Source organism: Sciurus carolinensis, chromosome 17, assembly GCF_902686445.1.
Source record: "Sciurus carolinensis chromosome 17, mSciCar1.2, whole genome shotgun sequence".
NCBI classification, from domain to species: Eukaryota; Metazoa; Chordata; class Mammalia; order Rodentia; family Sciuridae; genus Sciurus; species Sciurus carolinensis.
The window spans coordinates 45,840,927-45,859,116 of NC_062229.1; the positions used below are offsets into that span (position 1 = coordinate 45,840,927).

At 37.0% G+C, this 18,190-nt stretch overlaps 1 protein-coding gene and 1 non-coding gene across 3 annotated transcripts in view; both read left to right on the forward strand.

The window, feature by feature from the left end:
- Nucleotides 1-18,190, forward strand: part of Znf385d (zinc finger protein 385D) — an 880,046-nt gene that overhangs the window by 834,738 nt on the left and 27,118 nt on the right. The window lies entirely within an intron of this gene.
- Nucleotides 650-722, forward strand: Trnar-ccu (transfer RNA arginine (anticodon CCU)). Its single transcript has one exon. It is a non-coding gene; the product is annotated as a tRNA-Arg (tRNA).

An 18,190-nucleotide genomic window follows, 5' to 3' on the forward strand; every position in this document is an offset into this window, starting at 1 on the left:
ATATTAAACTTGTAGTCAGTAATTATAAATTATTTTGAAATCTCTGCAGTTTACTTTATCAAACATCTGCTTTATATGGTTGAAGCATTGCTTTATCAAATACCCTGAGAATATTGTAATTGGTGAAATATTTGCTTTGGGGAGAGATTAAATGAGTTTAAGTCTTATTGTAGTCTTTGCTTCCTTCGGTTAAGCCAAGAATTGTATAGTGTTTACCTCAGCTGAACCTTCAGTGAGCTGCTCTGTTTCATTTATGAATGTGTGGCAGCTCCCATAAATAAGAAAATATGGGACATATGCTCTTGTTCCTGTTGCACAGAGAGAAACTGAGGCTAAATGACTCTCCTAAGAGTGCACTCTGTATAAAGAGGACATCATCTCAAATCACTGGGAAAAAGAAGTAGTCAATAAATGTTATAGGGATAATTAAAGTAATATGCCTGTCTTACCTCCTATGCCATGATAACATATATACTAAAGATATTTTTTAAATAACACAAGCATTAAATAATAAAAAGAAAACTTGAAAATGTTTTCTTTACAAATCTGATGTTAGCAAGAACTATCTAACCTTTCATGACTCAAAATCTCCAAGTCATAAATTATTTCACTGGCACCTTTTGTTACATAAAAATCAATTTTTTGGGCTGGGGATATAGCTCAGTTGGTAGAGTGGTTGCCTCCTAAGCACAAGGCCCTGGGTTCAATCCCCAGCACCACCAAAAAAAAAAAAAAAAAAAAGTCAATTTTTTATGGAAAGAAGCATCATAAACTTTTAAAAAAGACAACTGAAGGAGATATTTACAGCTCATATAACAAAGAGCTATCCTGCCTACCATGTAAATTGACAAAATCATAACCCTTTGGAAGCATAGAAAAAGGAAATAAAATTTGCTATTAATAAACAACAAGATAGTTAACTTCACTCATTAAAATTCAATTTCTGTATGTATCTGAGTGTACTTACTTCTGGGCATTCTGTTTTGCTAGTAGACCAGTATGATACTCTTAAATTATTTAGGCTTTTTAAAATGCCTTAATGTAAGTTTTAGTGCTGATCCCACTTCTGTGTTTATTTTTTTCACTAAATTTAACCATCAGGTGATATAGCTTAAAACTGTTTTCATTGAGATTTTGTTAAATTTACAAATTAACTTCCACAATAATATGATCCTTCTATTTGTAGGAAGGTTCTTTTTTTTTTTTCTTTTTTTGCTTTCAGTGGTATTTTAATTTTAATTTTTAATTGGTCTCACATTTTTATTAATATAAATTTTTTTACTGTTATATATGAAATCTTTGCTTCCATTAAATCTTCCAAAAGAGTGTTTGAATATATGTAAACTACCGATTTTTGTATGTTGATTTTGTGCTTGGTAATCTAATTGAGCTATCTTACTGTTTGTAGCAGCTGTTAATAAAATATCTCGAATCTTAAAAAAAAAAAAAAAAACTGCACTATGTGATAGCAACAATCTGGGGAAGAAAACTGTAGCTCTATATCAGGAAAATATTAAACCATACCCAAATCTTGGGTTTCATCTAGTAAATTTTGCCATTGAAAAGTAAAGGGATCTTAAATCTGAAAGGGTTTTCCTTGAGTCCCCCAAATATGGACTGTCACACTATCCCCCTGGGAAGAAGTGACTTTTCATGTTCACAGGCCTCAGTGGCAAAGGCTAACCAGGTTGGGGACGTAGTGAGAGAAAGCTAGCCAGCCTTTTAGAGGCCTCTTCCAGGACATGAGGGGCTCCTCACTCCACTCTGGGCCTGGCCCTAGCCCTGAGGCAGTGTTCAGAACTCCTGGCAGCCTGGATATGCTGCTGTGGGGTCTCAGCCTGAGCCCTGTGGGACCACCCTCTGCACCCCTCCCTGTTCACACTTTTCTTCTCTTCCTGATTTTAAGCAATTAAGAGCTTTTCTAATCGCAAAAGCAATAAATTATAAATGATTTTAAACACAGAACAAAAAAGACCATGTGAATACTCCACAGTATTCACTTAAAAATATGTCAAAAAATGTATAAAAGTGAGATCACATGGCATATAACGTCTTTTTTTACGTGGTTAGGTAGTTTCTGCCTCACTTTTATTTTACTTCAATTTATTTTTAAGGCTTTCATGTTGACTATTTTTTAATGACCTCATCTAATAAAATTTTATGTAATGTACTTAACATCATTTTAACTTAGTCTATGTATTCTTAAAATCTCTTGTCTACTTTTTTTAAAAGTTAATTACAGTATTTTAAATACTCTTTTCTCTGGCATTGCCTCTTTAGGGCATCAGTATACTATTGTGGCACATTTTAGTATAACCATATATATACATATAATGTGAACATAGTAGCTTTTAAATTTTATTTTATTATTTTGTTATTTTATTAATTTTGTCTTTGAGCCTCATGATGTTTTTCTATTTTCAGAGTACTAAAGATTGCTTTCATTTCTGATGTTATGCTAAACATATTCCAATGTGTATTTTAGCCTTAAAATAATTTTAGGAATTTACCTACCTCTCTAGCCAGCTATCTCTTTGTATAAATTATACTTCTTCTCTTGACCTGTGTAATTATAAGAAAATATCCATCCTGACTCACAAAGATGTAGCCTGAAGAATCCTAATCACCACAGAATTCCATGTGCCCTAACCCTGGTGGGTGTGGAGGGGGGCATAGAAAGGAAATTAAATTAAAAGTAGCAATTGTAGTATTTAAATTTTAAAGTAGTGTCTCCAGCCACCAAACCATTACTGGAGTTTTGACGTTCCTAGTCTCAGAGATTTAGACTATACCTTTTGCTGCTTATTAAAGGCAATGATAATGTGGAGGACTGTCAAATTCCAGCCATGACCCAGAAGAGTGGCCCAGCTCTGACCCCTCCTATATCTGGGCTGCTCTCAACTTCCTCATATTTTACTGCCCAGGATCATAGAAAAAAAGGGAACAGAAAGCACACACACACAAAAAAAAAAAAAAAAAAAAATTGGGGAAGTGGCACTTAAAATTATATGAATACCAAAAAAGCAGATACAAAGAAATCAGAGCTTTTCTTGTGATACAGATCTTTTCCTGTGATGCTGATCCAGATCTGGAGATCTGGAGGAAATTTGAGCAAGTGAGCGTCTCCCTATTTGAGCCCCTCCCACCTTCGAATCACAAAAATACAACTAAAGGACAACATAAGACAATAAAAATAAAAAGACATCCCAGGCTTCCATAGTTCCACCAAGCAGATGGGGATCCCTCTGACCTTCACACCCAGCTGCTGAGAGCCGTAGGGTCTGAGTGGGAAACTGCATTGGATCTTCTTCAGAATGTTGCTGAAACTCTGTCCTGCGCAGTCTGAACTGCGATGCTAGCATCTGCTTGGATTTGCTTTGTAGGGTCTAGATGGCAGCACAGGCTAGAATGGTCCTTAGAAAGATGACAGGCCCACTGGAGGGCATCCTGCCAAGGTCTCCAGGATTGCAACTCTTGGTCCCTTCTTTCAGATAACTGACCCTCCCAGGCACAGCCAGTACTGGAAAACTGTGCCTGCAAAACACCAGCACCCAAGGAACTCCGGAGTGCACGCGGCCCCTCCCTCCCTGGAGATCTGAGTCCAGGTCTTGGCAGCTTCCCTTTCAATCCCTCAGTACAGGACGGGTTCTAACACTTTCCCACTGTTCCTCCAAGCTGCCACCCGCCATTCTGGTGACCCTAGCAAGTGTGGGAATAGCATTCTTAGTGACCTCAAGGTGACCTTTGAGTGCTCCCCAGATACAGTCCACTGGTTCATCTCAGCACTTGCTATCACAAAGGCAAATTTAAAACCTGTAAAACAGCCCTGCTCTGACATCTCTGGAATGGGAGTGGACTTAGCCGAGCCTGGCTGTCTCTGTCATGGCCCTGGCTTCTGGGTTTTCTCCTCACATGATTTCACCTTCTCTTTCATAAGGAGGCCCACCTCTGTCCCCCCAATTTTCCCTTACAAACAGAGTCTCATAGGGCCAGGGAGAAGAATCACAGGTACCAGAGGGGCTTAAGGGATATTTCCCTCTTCACCAGCCAGTCCTGGTTAGGCATCTTTTTTCTAAACAGCTTCTCTGAAGAGGGAGGCCCATGTCTCTCCCTTACCTTCTGGGTGACAAGTGGGTGTTGTAAACAGCCCCTTTCTGAAAGCAGCAGGCCCCCTCCAGGCCTTGCATTTTCAAACCCCAGAGGGGAATCAGGAAGGAGGTTGAGGCTTGACTGACCTCTAGTCAGAAGATGATTATAGGGTCACATGAGGGATAGAGCCTGGTAACCATGGGTGGCATCAGGAACTTGGCCTGGTGACAGCAAAGGGGACAAACAGCATCTGCACCCTATTACTAATTCAGCAATGAAGGGAAAGTCTCCAAACCTTGAAGTTTTTATCCCTTCATAGCTTTGGGGATTTTTTGATTTGTTTTAGTTTTAGTTTTGTTTTGTTTTTGCAGTACTAGTGACTGAACCCAGGGCCTTGTGTGTTCATACTAGGCGAGAACTCTGCCACTGATCTACACCCCTGCCCTCTTTGTGCTTTTGAATGCAGTAGTTCCTCTCTTATCTGCAGCTCAGTCACCTGAAGTCAACCATGATCTGAAAACATCAAATGGAAAATTCCATAAATTTAAATTTTAAAACAAAATGTAGCCATGAAAGTGTTGTAAGTGACCCCCGCCCCACACACACACACAATTAAGTCGCTCTTGAAATTTTATTAGGTAACCATTACATTGCCTAACATTTTAGTAGGTACTGCTAGGTGTCTACTTTTAGCTATTTAAAAACTAGAAAGTCACAGGAAGGCCGTAAGCCAGACACTTAAGCACTCAGAGGTTAAAAATAATGTGATTATGGCTGCAGATGTGTCTTTGTCCTGATTTGCACTGGCAAACAGCTTTACTGGACATTTGCAGTTATCCAGTGAGCAAACTCTCAAAAGAACATCTGCCCCCTTTCCATGAGCATTTGAAATCTACAACTACAAGTTGATCGTGTGTGATTTCAACTGGCTAGAGGCCTAATTAGAAGCTGTGCAAATTTGAAGGCAATTAGGTTACCATTTAACACTTGGCCCAACATGAGTAATTTGAATTTCTAACATCTTTACTAGAATGGCTCTCTTAAACAGTCTGCTCCAAAATTAAAACTTAATTTTAAAGAAGATTCTAAATATTTTATAAAATCACATATTTTAAATGTACAGACCAGCAAGAACAACAACAACAACAACAACAAAATCAAACTTCAAAATCATTTGAAAGATGAAAGGCAGCCTTCTTTCATTTTAACCTCCCTTCCTGGATGCAGCTCCCTAGGATTCTTTCTGTGGTAGGGGGATGTCCGTGGTGGTCTCTGAGCTGCAGGAAAGCACTTGTGTCTTACACTGAGTCGATTCAAGTCTCTGAACTTCAGTTTTCACATTTTAAAAGAAACCAAAACAATACCTGCTTTGATTTTAAAGACTTTAAAAGAATGAATGGGCCTTAAAGCATTTAGCATTTTGTATACTGCTTAACAAATTCTAGATACTATCAAGGCAATCAATTTAATATTTTTGTTATGACAGAGAAAGATGAATCTTGAGACTTCCAGGGACTAGACCACAAATCCACCTGCCTAAGTAATTGCTCTTTTCTTTAGAAAATTCTAAATCATGAATCCAAATCAAATTAGGAAACAATCAATTTTAGAGATTATAACTGCTCTAGTAAATAACTTGGTTGTATCTCCTTTCCTTAAAAAAAAATTGTAGCAGATGGTAAAAGATATAAAATATAATTTCTTCTTACATATACAATGCAAAGAGCACACAGGTGAACATTTGAGTGTTCATTAAAGGATCCATTCATTATAACTTTATCATAAGATTATATAGAAAGGTTTAATTTTAAAGACTGCATGCAATATAACATTTAAAAAATAACAGTTGCTTTGTTCCTTTTGTTCCTGTTGATATACACAATTTAAAATAACATGTTGTTAAGACTTTATACTGAATATAATTTGGTATTGGCAAAAATACATGATAAATATCCAATATCCACCAGCTGCTCTTTGGCTGTCCAGACTATTCCTCACATGACCTGATATCTATGGAATGAATGCAAAGCATTAGACTAGCACATATAAATTTCAGACAAATAGAGACACCCAAAGCAGTCTTTTCTAAATTTGCATCAGTTATGCAAGCCAGGGCACGTGACACTAAACAACATTTGAATTTTATTTTTTTCTGTAGCTCTGGAAAGAAAAAAAAAAAGTGGTATTACTGGAAAAACATCTGAGCATGAAACTGAGGTCAAGCCTGAGTGTCTGGGGAATCCTTGTATAAACAACATCAATAAACATGAACACAAAAGAGCAAGAACAGCGTTCAGAATAAATCAACTGCAAATTCAGAAAATTTGACAGGTGATTTAGCAGCCAAAGATGGCATTAGTGACACGGGCTGATGCCTATTGTACCCTAGGTCATGAAACGCAATTTCATAGTCCCTCATTTGGAGAGTACAGTCCCACCCACATGGGAGCTGGGTCTGAAGTCTTTATATAAGGTGAAAATTGTTGCCTTAGCTACACTTGAACATGGCTTAAGTGGCAGTTTGGAACAGATATTCCATCTCTCTTGAAAGCCTGACCTGTCACTTTTCATCAAGTAACACAGTAGAATGTGGGATATAAGGTAGCTGGCTTGTGTTTCTAGGACATCTTGCTCTAAACTTAAAGACATTCCAGCATGGTGGGTGGGATGCTCTCCTGAAGGAGATTAAGAAGGCATGGAAGGTAGAAGGTGTCTTCTAAATAGTCCACATTTTTGTCCGCTTGATTTAATTTGTGATTTTCTGTGCCAGTTAAATTATTTTACACTCCTTTTGCATTTATACAGTATTAGTTCACTTCTCTCTCCTCATCTTTCCCCTGTAAAATGGGGATGCCAGCGGAGATTCAATCCTTTATCCAACTGCCAAATAATGAGCACTTCATTGAGAATGTACCATGTGTCAGATATTTCCCTTTTGAGACTCACAATCTGGGGGAAAGATGATTAATTTTAAAAAGTACAATAATATGTAATTACAATAATATGATCGATCACAAAATAAGAATACAGACGAGGTGTTATGGGTGTTTGGAGAATCACTGGGCTTTTATCATGGCTTTTGTGCACACAAAGCTGGGAGAAAGCATTACATTTGGGGTATCCAGAATTGTGTGCTAGTCAGCTTTCTTTTCATTTTAAATACCAGAGATAACAGCTTCTGAGAAGGTTTATTTCAGCTCACCATTTGAGAGGTTCCAGTTGATGGTCGCTTAAGGCTTTGGTGTCTGTGGCAAGGCACTTTATCAAAATATGGCAGGAGTGGACAGTAAAGGAAACTGCTCATCACAGGACAGCCAGGAAGTGAAAAACAGGGGAAGAAGCCAAGGTTCCCATGTCCACTTTAAGTGTACCACACAATGACCTAATTTTCTTCAACTAGGCCCTATTTTTTATAGGTCTACCATCTACTGCTTACACCTCCATCTGGACACCAAGCCTTTAACCAATTGGACTTTGGGGAACATTTCCGATCTAAATTATAAGTGATTATTTGACACTATTAAAATGTAGCATGCGGATCAGGAACTCAGAGACAAATCAGAATGGTATGAATTACAGAGGAGTTTAGATTTTGTTCTGCAAGGTTTTGAGCAGAGAGTGATCATTGATTTCTTTTAGGAAGATCTTATTGGCTCAAGATACATGGTGACTACCATCCTTCTGTGTGATTGGTTTATAAGTCTTGCCCTCCTAAAGGAACAGCCTGCAGGCATAAGTGGCATGAGTCTCAGGGTCTCTGCTTCCTCTTAACGCCTTTGAAACCCACCACCAAACCAACATAAGAGTTGGTAAAACCAGTGCTTTTATCTTACCCTCCAAGGTGATGGAAGTCAGCATTCAACTGTCCCTAATAGAAAGCAAGGATCAAAGGAACTTCAGAGGAATTTTCACAGCATGTTGATTTTTTTTTTTAGTAATAGCTTAACTAGGATGTGATTTACATATAAAGCAATTAACTTGTTTAAAGTGTACAATCTCTGGTTTTTAGAATACTTGGAGTTGTGCACTAAATACTGTAATCAGTTTTGGAACCCCCAGAAGAGATACCCATCAGCATTACCTATGTCCTCCCTCTCCCTTGGCAACCACTGATCTACTTTTTGTCTCTGCAGATTTGCCCACACTGGATATTTCACATGAATAGAATCACATAGTGCCTCATATTTTGTGACTGATTTCTTTTACTTACCCTGATGTTTTCAAGGTTCATTCATGATGTGGCTTTTACCATGATTTTTTCTTCTTAGGTCAGAATAATATTCCCCTATAGAGAGAGATACTATACTTTATCTTTCCTTTCATTGATTAATGGATGGACATTATATTTTGGTAATATGAATAATGGTGCTATGAAATTTTATGCATAATTTTGCTTGCATGTGTAGAAACATGTTCTTACTTCCCTGAGGTATGTGTGAAATTGTGCCAGAGGGTTCTTCCTGGGTCAAGAGATAACTTCTTGAGTAATTGTTTCCTAAAGTGGATACACTCACTTATTAGCCATTATGTTTGAGGTTATTTATCCTCACCTATCAGTAAAAATTGCTTATAAGGTTTCCCTGTGATGACCTTTTAGCAAGTAGATTTTTCACACGGTAGATTACCTGAAAAAAAAAAATATTAGCATGTGTTTTACTCAATGGTGATATTTCTGTAAAACAAGCAATAAAGTGGATAAAAATAAAGTATCATGACTAATCCCTAATAAAATATGTATATTATATGTGTAGTTTACACATATGTGTTCGTATATGTATGTGTATATATGTATATATATATATATATATATATAATTTGACTTTAAAACAGTATTTTAAGGAAACAGTTTAGTAAATACAAGAGATTTCTCATATTTTTACCTCCTTTTTAAAAATTCATTTTTATTATAAACAAATGGCATACATCTTGTTTCTCTGTACATGAAGTAAAGGCATACCATTTTTGTAATCATACATTTACCTAGTTTTTGATTCATTCTGTTATTTTTTTCTTCCCCCCACCCCTACCACCCCCCATTTTGTGTCATCATTTGCTTATCAGCAAGATCATTCCTCCTTTATTTTTTGAGATTGGCTTATCTCACTTAGCATGATATTCTCCAATTTCATCCATTTGCCTGCAAATGCCATAATTTTATTATTCTTTATGGCTGAGTAATGTTCATATATATATGTATATATATATATGTAGTAATATTCATATATATATGTATATATATTACAGTTTCTTTATCCATTTTTCAGTTGAAGGACATCTAGTTTGGTTCCACAATCTGGATATTGTGAACTGTGCAGCTATGAACATTCTTGTGACTATATCTCTGTAGTATGCTGATTTTAAGTCCTTTGGGTATAGGCCAAGGAGTGGGATAGCTGGGTCAAATGGTGGTTCGATTCCAAGTTTTCTAAGGAATCTCCACACTACTTTCCAGAGTGGCTGCACTAATTTGCAGACCCACCAGCAATATATGAGTGTACCTTTTTCCCTACATCCTTGCCAACACCTATTGTTGCTAGTATTCTTGATAATTGTCATTGTAATTGGGGTGAGATGGGATCTTAGGGTAGTTTTGATTTGCATTTCTCTTATTACTAAAGATGTTGCACATTTTTTCATATATCTGATGATTGATGTAGATCTTCTGTGAAGTGTCTGTTCATTTCCTTAGTCCATTTGTTGATTGGGTTATTTGTATTCTTGGTGTAGAGTTTTTTGAGTTCTTTATATATTCTGGAAATTAGTGCTCTATCTGAAGTATGCATGGCAAAGATTTTCTCCCACTCTGTAGGTTCTCTCTTCGCATTGCTGATAGTTTCCTTTGCTGAGAGAAAGCTATTTAGTTTGAATCTATCCCAGTTATTGATTCTTGCTTTTATTTCTTGTGCCATGGGATTCCTGTTAAGGAAGTCTGATCCTAAGCCAACATGTTGAAGATTTGAACCTGTTTTTTCTTCTTTAAAATGCAGGGTCCCTGGTCAGATTTTCAAGGTCCTTGATCCATTTTGAGTTGAGTTTTGTGCAGGGTGAGAGATAAGGGTTTATTTTCTTTCTGTTGCATATGGATTTCCAGTTTTCCCAGCACCATTTGTTGAAGAGGCTATCTTTTCTCCATTGCATATTTTTGGCCCCTTTGTCTAGTATGAGAAAATTGTATTTATTTGGATTTGTGTCCGTGTCCTCTATTCTGTACCATTGATCCACCTGTCTATTTTGGTGCCAATACCATGCAGTTTTTGTTACTATTGCTTTGTAGTATAGTTGAAGGTCTGGTATTGCTATACCCCCTGCTTCACTCTTCCTGCTAAGAATTGCTTTAGCTATTCTGGGTTTCTCATTTTTCCAGATGAATTTCATGATTGCTTGCTCTATTTCTGTAAGGTACATCACTGGGATTTTAATTGGAATTGCATTGAATCTGTACAGCACTTTTGGTAGTCTGGCCATTTTGACAATATTAGTTCTGCTTATCCAAGAACATGGGAGATGTTTCCATCTTCTAAGGTTTTCTTTAATTTCTTTCTTTAGTGTTCTGTAGTTCTCATTGTAGAGGTCTTTCACCTCTTTTGTTAGATTGATTCCCAAGTATTTTTTTTTGAAGCTATTGTGAATGGCCAAATGAATTTTATTTTTTTTAAACTATTGTGAATGGCCTTTTCATTAATGTATTTTTCCTAACTTCTCTTTCTGAAAATTCATCACTTATATATAAAAATGCACTAGATTTATGAGTTTTGATCTTATATCCTGCTACTTTACTGAATTCACTTATGAGTTCTAAAAGTTTTCTGGTGGAATTTCCCAATTCCTCTATATATAATCATGTCATAAGCAAATAGGTATAGTTTGAGTTCTTCTTTTCCTATTCATATCCCTTTAATTTCCTTGGTCTGTCTAATTGCTCTGGCTAGAGTTTCGAGGACAATGTTGAATAGAAGTGGTGAAAGAGGGCATCCCTGCCTTGTTCCAGTTTTTCGGGGGAATGCTTTCAGTTTTTCACCATTTAGAATGATATTAGCCATGGGCTTAGCATAGATGGGCTTTACAATGTTAAGGAATGTTCCCACTATTCCTATTTTTTCTAGTGTTTTGAGCATGAAAGGATGCTGTATTTTATCAAATGCTTTTTCTGTATCTATCGAAATAATCATGTGATTTTTTACTTTAAGTCTGTTGATATGGTGAATTACGTTTATTGATTTCCGGATGTTGAACCAACCTTGCATCCCTGGGATAAAACCCACTTGATCGTGGTGCACTATCTTTTTAATATATTTTTGTATGGGATTTGCTAAGATTTTGAGAATTTTTGCATCAATGTTCATTAAGGATATTGGTCTGAAATTTTCTTTCCTCGATGTGTCTCTGTCTGGTTTAGGTATCAGGGTGATATTGGCTTCAGAGAATGAGTTTGGGAGGGTTCTCTCCTCTTCTATTTCATGGAATACTTTGAGGAGTATTGGAATGAGCTCTTTTTTAAAAGTTTTGTAGAACTCGGCTGAGAACCCATCTGATCCTGGACTGTTCTTGGTAGGCTTTTGATGACTTCTTCTATTTCATTACTTGAAATTGATCTATTTAAATTGTGTAGGTCCTTGTGGTTCAGTTTAGGTAATTTATATGTCTCTAGAAACCTGTTGATGTCTTCGAGATTTTCTATTTTGTTGGAGTATAGATTTTCAAAATAGTTTCTAATTATGTTTTGTATTTCACTCATGTCTGTTGTGATATTTCCTTGTTCATTCTGAATTTTAGTAATTTGGGTTTTCTCTCTCCTTCTCTTTGTTAGTGTAGCTAAGGGTTTATCAATTTTGTTTATTTTTTTCAAAGAACCAACTATTTATTTTGTCATTTTTTTTTATTGTTTCTTTTGTTTCAATTTTGTTGATTTTGGCTCTGATTTTAACTATTTCCTGTCTTCTACTACTTTTGGTGTTGCTCTGTTCTTCATTTTCTAGGGCTTAGAGCTGTAGTGTTAGGTAGTTTATTTGTTTATTTTTTCTTCTTTTATTGGATGCACTCCATGAAATAAATTTTCCTCTAAGTACTGCTTTCATAGTGTCCCAGAGATTTTGATATGATGTTTCTTTGTTCTCATTTACCTCTAAGAATTTTTCAATTTCCTTCCTTGATGTCTTCTGTTATCCATTTGCGTACAATAGCGTATTATTTAATCTCCAGTTGTTGGAGTAGTTTGTTTTTTACTCTGTCATTTATTTCTAATTTCAATTCATTATGATCTGATAGAATACAAGGTAGTATCTCTATCTTCTTGTACTTGCTAACATTAGCTTTGTGGCATAAAATATGGTCTATTTTAGAGAAGGATCCATGTGCTGCTGAGAAGAAGGTGTATTCGCTCTTTGTTGGATGGTATATTCTATAAATGTCTGTTAAGTCTAAATTATTGATTGTGCTATTGAGATCTCTGGTTTCTTTGTTCAATTTTTGTTTGGAGGATCTGCCCAGTGGTGAGAGAGGTGTGTTAAAATCACCTAGTATTATTGTGTTGTGGTCTATTTGATTTCTGACTTTGAGAAGTATTTGTTTGATGTATATGGATGAGCCACTATTTGGGGCATAGATATTTATGATTATTATGTCTTGCTGATTTATGCTTCCCTTAAGCAGTATGAAATGTCCTTCTTTATCCCTTCTGACTAACTTTGGCTTAAAGTCCACATCATCTGATATGAGGATGGATACTATGGCTTTTTTGCTGTGTCCATGTGCATAGTATGTTTTTTCCCATTCTTTCACCTTTAGTCTGTCGGTATCTATTTCTATGAGATGAGTCTCTTGCAGGCAAAAAATTGTTGGATCTTTCTTTTTAATCCAATCTGCCAGTCTGTGTCTTTTGATTGGTGAGTTCAGGCCATTAACATTCAGGGTTATTATTGAGATATGATTTGTATTCCAAGTCATTTGGCTCATTTTTTGTTGTTGTTTGTTTGACATGACTTGGTTTCTCCTTTATTTGGCTGTTCCTTTAGGGTAGTTCCTCCCTTTGCTGATTTACATCATTGTTTTTCATCTCTTCGTCATGGAATATTTTACTGAGAATGTTCTGTAATGCTGGCTTTCTTTTTGTAAATACTTTTAGCTTTTGTTTAACATTGGAAGGTTTTTATTTCATTATCAAATCTGCAGGTAAGTTTTGCTGGGTGTAAGATCGTTGGTTGGCATCTGTTTTCTTTCAGGGCTTGAAAAATGTTCTTCAGGCCCTTGTAGCTTTTAGGGTCTGAATTGAAAAACCTGCTGATATCCATATCAGTTTCCCCCTGAATGTAATTTGTTTCTTTTCTCTCACAGTCTTTAAAATTCTGTCTTTATTTTGTATGTTAGGTATTTTCATTATATTGGTGTGGGTCTGTTGTAATTTTGTGTATTTGGAGTCCTATAAGCCTCTTGTACTTGATTTTCCACTTCATTCTTCAGATTTGGGAAATTTTCTGATATTATTTCATTGAATAGATTATTCATTCCTTTGGTTTGTTTCTCTAAGCCTTCCTCAATCCCAATAATACTTAAATAATTATTAAATTTAATAATTCTTAAATTTCTTTTCACAATATCCCATAATTCTTGTAGGTTCTGTTCATGATTTCCTAACCATCTTCTCTGTTTGGTCAACTTTGTTTTCAGGATTAAATATTTTTTCTTCAATATCTGAGGTTCTGTCTTCCAGGTGTTCTATCCTATTGGTTGTGCTTTCTATGGAGTTTTTAATTTGGTTTATTGTTTCCTTCATTTCAAGGATTTCTGTTTGGTTTTTTTTCAATATCTCTAACTCTTTATTAAAATGATCTTTTGCTTCCTGTATTTACTCTTTTAACTGTCGATTGGTGTGATCATTCAATGCCTGCATTTGATCTTTTATTTTCCTTGTTTTCTTCCCTGACATTTCTTCTGCCATGCTGTCATTGGATTTTATTGCTATACCATCTAGGTTTGTTTGGGACATTTTCTTCCCTTGTTTTCTCATATTGCTCAGGTATCTGCCCCTCTACTAGTGAGTCTCTGGGATATGGCAGATTTCCCCTATTGACTAATATCATCTCTGTAGATTTCCAATAACTCACTTCTTAGCCTTGTAACCTGAAGTCTTGGAGGAACTTGATAATGCGGTGCTCCACTAGGAAGCTGCCCCTCTAGGGGTGGTGACCTTCAGGTGGGGTATATTTCCTGTTAGTGGACAGAGGCACCTCCACTTGTTGACTGATGGTCAGTCAAAGGGGGACCAGACTGCAGAGTGGGGCACGTCTGATCTGGGTCTGTGTTTCTGGTTCTACTGCCCTGGTGGGAAAGCCTCGCCCAGTGGGGAAGACTTACCTGGTGGGGAAGTTTCGCTGGGCAGCTCTCCTCCGAGAAGTTCCCTTCGGTCCAGAACTACCACCTGGACTGGGAAGCCCTCCTCTGCGATGTTCCCAGGGGTCCTGACCTACCACCTGGGCTGGGGAATGTGGGCCTGCAAGGGATTTCCTCCCTGAGCGGCCCTCCTCTGCTTTGTTCCTTGGGGACTGGAGCTACCGCCTGGTCCTTGGACCCTCATTCTGCGTCGAAGCCTCTCGCTGTGCGGCCCTCCTCTGCAATGCTCCTGGTTGAGTGGGTTCTCGGCTCCAGCAGGGAAGTCTCACTGGGTCACTCTACTCCACCACGAAGTTCCCTGCATTTCAGGACTGCTGCCCCATCCGGGGAGCCCGACCAGTGGGAGAGATTCACTCGGTGGCTCTGAGTTGGTCCCAGTCTCTCAATACCTCCTCTTCTTGACTCCTGTGTCCTGTCAAAGGTCCTCTACTCTCCTGTAGGTGTCTCAGGGAGGGAGCTGCCCTTCCAATGATGGTGGCCACACCCTCAGGAGGAATTCAAAATGCCTGCACCAGCCTATAAAGAAGCCTCTGGCTAGCTCCGTGATGCAGGCGGGCTGGCTGGTCTGCAGGCTTGCTCCATGATGGCGGCAGACCTTGGCGTGGTGGTCAGGCGAGGTCGCTCAGTGATGGCGTCTGTCTTCGGCCTGATGTTTGGGCGGGTTGGCTGCCCGCCGCCTAGCTCCGCAAAGCAGATGGGGTAGGTGCCCACCGGCTACCTCCGTGATGCAGTTGTCCTGACTCACCCGCCAGTTTGATCCACAACTGCAACCTACCCACCTCCTTTTTTGTTAACAAAAACTTCTTAACCTGTTTCCTAACTTTGAGTCACATTTCCCAGGTTTTACAGAGCTGGTCACTACTTGAGAGTTCAAATTTTCCCACAGTCTTTTTCACATGAATTTCTAGTTTTTATCTTAATCTATTTTTCAGCTGTATGAAGTTTTGGGTTTTTTTTTTTTTTTTCCTTAAAAGTCTCAGCAACTTTCCTTCTGGACTGAACCACTCCTTTCTTTCTGATCTAGTAAAATGAATAAAACAAACAAACAAAAAAGGACTTGGCAATTATGTCCCGATGTAATTCCTGGCATAACTTTCCAAGTGCAGAAAATAGTTTTCCACATTTACCCTGTTGACTTTAGCTGTTGGTCTCTGCAAATGGAAGGGCTGGTAAGCAATTACTCATAATTTTTAATTTATTAATCACTTCTTTAGAAACTCTGTAGATGTTGCAGCTGAGTTTTTATAAACATCCTGTTTGAGAGAACATCATATTAGCTAAGAGGTGGAAGGGACTAAAGAAATCATGTAACATAATTACTCATTTAAAAAAAATTATAACCACTTTTCTTAAATCACTTAATTAAATAATACTTGAATTAAAGCAAAAATTTCAAACAGTTGAAGAATGATTTAATCACAAATGCAATGGCACGCTGGTGCTGGGTCTTTTTCTGCCTCCTGCCTACTAGTCATTCTTCCCTGCCAAACATTGCTTCATTTGGTTGTTTTGTTCATTCACTCAAGAAATACTTAAGTAGCCCTTAAGTTTCAGTCACCATTCTAGATGCTAGGGACCACCAGAGAACAAACAACTAAAATTCTCTGCCCTTGTGTAACTTTCAAGGGGACAGATAAAAATAGATTGTTATATATTATATATCATATTTGAATGTGATAAATGCTGTAGAGAAAATGTAAGCGGGAAAGAGAAAGAAGATTTACTAGGATGAATGAGCAGAGACCCCATTATCCAGGATAAGGAGAGAAAGCCTCGGTGAGAAAGTGATATAGGCTTGACAATGATGAGGGGGTGGATAGTAAGTCTCTCTGGGGAAGAACATTCTAGATAAAGAAACAGCAAACCTGGTGTTTCAAAGACGGGTGGGTGCTTGAAGTACTTGAAGAAAGCAAGGCCAAGGCCACAGTGTGTTTTGTTACAGAGGGAACAAAGGACAGCGGGGAGACAGAGAAAATCAAACAGATACTGGAGGACCAGATCACACAGGGCCTTTGACCATTTCAAGGATGCTGTCATTAGGGGGAAAAAAAAAATTACAGATAAAAATTTACCTAATATAATTCAATATTTTCACTATTCTAAAGTGTATAATTAAGAAGTTACTAACATATTCACAAGGTTGTGTAATCAGTACAACTATCTAATTCCTTGACATTTTTTTCATCACCAAAAGAAGCCATGTGCCTACTATTTCTCCCTTCCCAAAACTACTGATCTAGTTTCTAACTCTATGGGTTTTCTTATTTGGACAATTCATATGAATAGAATCATACAAATATGTGGCCTTTTGTTGCTGACTGCTTTTTATTTTTTTAACTTAGTATTGTGCACTCAAGATTCAGCCATGTTGCAACATAGTTACAACTTGGTTCTTTATTTGGTACTGAAAAGTATTCCATTTAAATATGTACCACGTTTTATTTAACCATTCATCACTTGATGGACATCATGGTCATTAGAAGCTTTTGATGATTATAAGTAGTGCTTCCATGAACCTTTATTGTATGAGTTGCATGAAAACATGTAGTTTCAATTATTTGGGGTACATGCCTAAGAACCAAATTTCAGAGTAATATAGTGACTCTTAACTTTTTGAGGAACTTTCGAAGTTTTCTAATGATTGCACCATCTTGTATTCCTGCCAGCAACGTGTAAGCATTCCAATCTCTTTATATCCTTGCCCACACTTAGTTTCTATTATAAATTTAATTTAAATTTTTGTATTCTGACACTCATCCTTTTTGATATGAAATGGCATCTCCTACTGATTATCATTTGCATTTCTTTACTGCTTAAAGTTGAGTATCTTTTTATATCTCTAGTGGCCTTTTGTCTATTTTATTTGAAAGTCTATTCAAATCTTATGCCCAATTTTTAACTGGGTTGTTTGTTCTTCACTGTTCAATTGCATGATTTCTTTATTCTTGTCATTAGATGCTTATTAACTATGTCAGTTACAAATATTTTCTCCTATTCAGTGTGTTGTTTTCTCACTTTTTTTTTTTTTTTTTTTGGTTGTTCCTGTGCTTTTGGTATTGTTTTGAAGAAATAATCCAAGGTCACTGATATTTACACATTTATTTCTTTCTAAGAATATTACTGTTTTAGGTCTTACATTTTAGAACATTGATCTATTTTGTGTGGCCTATAGTGTGAGAAAGAGGTTCAGATTAATTCTTTTGCATGTGAATATCCATTTGTCCCAACACGGTTGTTGAAGTCTCTTCTTCACAGGGCAGATTAGCTGAAATATAGTTGGCCATCAATGCACATATAGATTCATTTTCTTCCTGGACCATGTTTCATTTATCTATAATGTCTATCATTATACCACAGTGTTTTGATTACTATAACTTTTTAATAAGTTTTGAAATCAAGATATGTGAGTCCTCCAACATTGTTCTTTTCAGTATTGTTTTAGCTATTAGGCCTCCTTCATTTCTACATGAAATTTAGGTAAGCTTGTCCATTTCTACAAAAAAAAAAAATGCATGCACACACACACACACTCAGAATGTTGATAGGGATTACATAGAATATGTGAAATAACTTGGGTAGTCTTGCCCTGTTAGTATTAAGCCTTCTAATCCATGGACATGGGATGTCTTTCCATTCATTTAAGTATTCTTTAATTTCTTTCAACATTATTATATTGTTTTAGTATATGAATCTTGCACTTCTTTAAATTTATTCC